Below are 2500 nucleotides of genomic sequence, written 5' to 3' on the forward strand. Positions count from 1 at the left end.
TTCCTCGCTCTGTTCACCCACTTGTAGCTATACCTGTCCTCTCCTTCAGATAGAGAAGAGGATAACAGATATGTAGTCATTAACCTAATCTTTAATTTATCTTTATCATATTAAGCCTGTTTCTTTGTTTGGCTGTGTGTTCGTCTGTCTGTCCGTCCGTCTGCGTGCCTCTCCGTCTCCGTTTCTTTCCTCTCTCTCTCTTTTCCTCCCTTGTAATCCCCTTCTCTCTGTCTGTCTGTCTGTCTGTCTGTCTGTCTGTCTGTCTGTCTGTCTGTCTGTCTGTCTGTATGTATGTCTGTCTGTCTGTCTGTCTGTCTCTCTCTCTCTCTCCTCCCCTCTCTCTTTCCTCCCCCCCTCTCTCTCTATCCTTCCCCCTCTCTCTGTCTTCTCCCCCCCCCCCCTCTCTCTCTCTCTCTCACACCTTCCCCCTCCTCTCTCTTTTTTTTTTCTCTCTCTCTCCTTCCCCCCTCTCCCTCCCTCTCCCCTCTGTCTCTCTCCTACCCTCCCCCCCCCCCTCCTTCCTCTTTTTCTCTCTCTCTCCCACATCTGTAGGCTCCTGTTACACCTGCAATTTCCTGTCTCTCCTCCATCTTTGTTTGTGTCATAACCACATCCTTCCTACATTCAGTCTCAGACTTCTCTCTCTTCATATAATGAAAGTCAACCTTTTTGTCTTTTTATCCACAAAATATATCTACTAATCTTGTAGCCCCCCCCTTCGATTGCTAATTAATAAAGAAAACGGTTAAAGAAATGAAGCATGCAAATATTATAGGTATTTCCTGACATTCTTTGTCATATGGGTATAGGCTTCGTCGTTGTCATGGATTTGACATCGTTGGAAATTAGCTTTGCGTTTTGAGTGTAAGCTATTTCATCATTATCGTTATTAACATGATTATTGCAATTGTTATCATTATCATTGCATTGTTGTTATGGTTAGTATAATTAGCACAATCATTATCATTATTACTGGTATCATTATCATCATCCCCATTATTATCATCATCATCATTATTATTGTCATTATTATTACTTATACTATTAGTAATTATCATCATTATCACTGCTGTTGTTATTGTCCTTGTCCTCGTTTCTGTTGTTCTTGTTATCATTATTACTTTTATTGTTGTTGGTATCACCATTTTCTTTATAATTATTATTATTAATCTCATTATTATTTTTATCATAATGGTTGCTGTTATCATCATCATTATCAGTATAATTAACATTATTATTATCAGTATAATTAACATTATTATTATCAGTATAATTAACATTATTATTATCAGTATAATTAACATTATTATTATCAGTATAATTAACATTATTATTATCAGTATAATTAACATTATTATTATCAGTATAATTAACATTATTATTATCAGTATAATTAACATTATTATTATCAGTATAATTAACATTATTATTATCAGTATAATTAACATTATTATTATCAGTATAATTAACATTATTATTATCAGTATTATTAACATTATTATTATCAGTATAATTAACATTATTATTATCAGTATAATTAACATTATTATTATCAGTATAATTAACATTATTATTATCAGTATAATTAACATTATTATTATCAGTATAATCAACATTATTATTATCAGTATAATTAACATTATTATTATCAGTATAATTAACATTATTATTATCAGTATAATTAACATTATTATTATCAGTATAATTAACATTATTATTATCAGTATAATTAACATTATTATTATCAGTATAATTAACATTATTATTATCAGTATAATTAACATTATTATTATCAGTATAATTAACATTATTATTATCAGTATAATTAACATTATTATTATCAGTATAATTAACATTATTATTATCAGTATAATTAACATTATTATTATCAGTATAATTAACATTATTATTATCAGTATAATTAACATTATTATTATCAGTATAATTAACATTATTATTATCAATATAATTAACATTATTATTATCAGTATTACTATCATCATCCCTACCATTATTATCATTATTATCATCAGTGTTATCATCATCACAATTATACTTATTCTCATTCGTATAATCAACGTTGTTAATAGTACTGCAATCAACATGAATATAATATTTATTTTTTTATTTTACGTACGACTGTCATTTTCATTTTAACCTTATCGTCTCCGCTGCTACTATTTAATTAAACTTTAACTTTACAGTCATCATAAAAATCTAAAGCTTCAGTAATACAAAATTTCGTGTACACTTTAAAAATAAACATACAGCTTCCCTCTTGAAATTACTGAAATTAATTACTCGTGATGCACAGTGACTCATCTATCCTCCGCTAAACAAAGTGTAAAAGAGAGAGAGATAGAGAGAGAGAGATAGAGAGAGAGAGAGAGAGAGAGAAAGGGGGGAAGAAGAGGGGGACAGGGAAAGGGAAAGGGAGAGGGAAAGGGAGAGGGAAAGGGAGAGGGAGAGGGAGAGAGGGAGAGAGGGAAAGAGGGAGAGA

The 2500-nt window shown here is 30.6% G+C and overlaps 1 protein-coding gene across 1 annotated transcript in view; it reads right to left on the reverse strand.

The window, feature by feature from the left end:
* The window catches only part of LOC125027192, a 19795-nt gene that overhangs the window by 16296 nt on the left and 999 nt on the right, over positions 1–2500 (reverse strand). The window lies entirely within an intron of this gene.

Source organism: Penaeus chinensis, chromosome 7 (assembly GCF_019202785.1).
Source record: "Penaeus chinensis breed Huanghai No. 1 chromosome 7, ASM1920278v2, whole genome shotgun sequence".
NCBI lineage: Eukaryota > Metazoa > Arthropoda > Malacostraca > Decapoda > Penaeidae > Penaeus > Penaeus chinensis.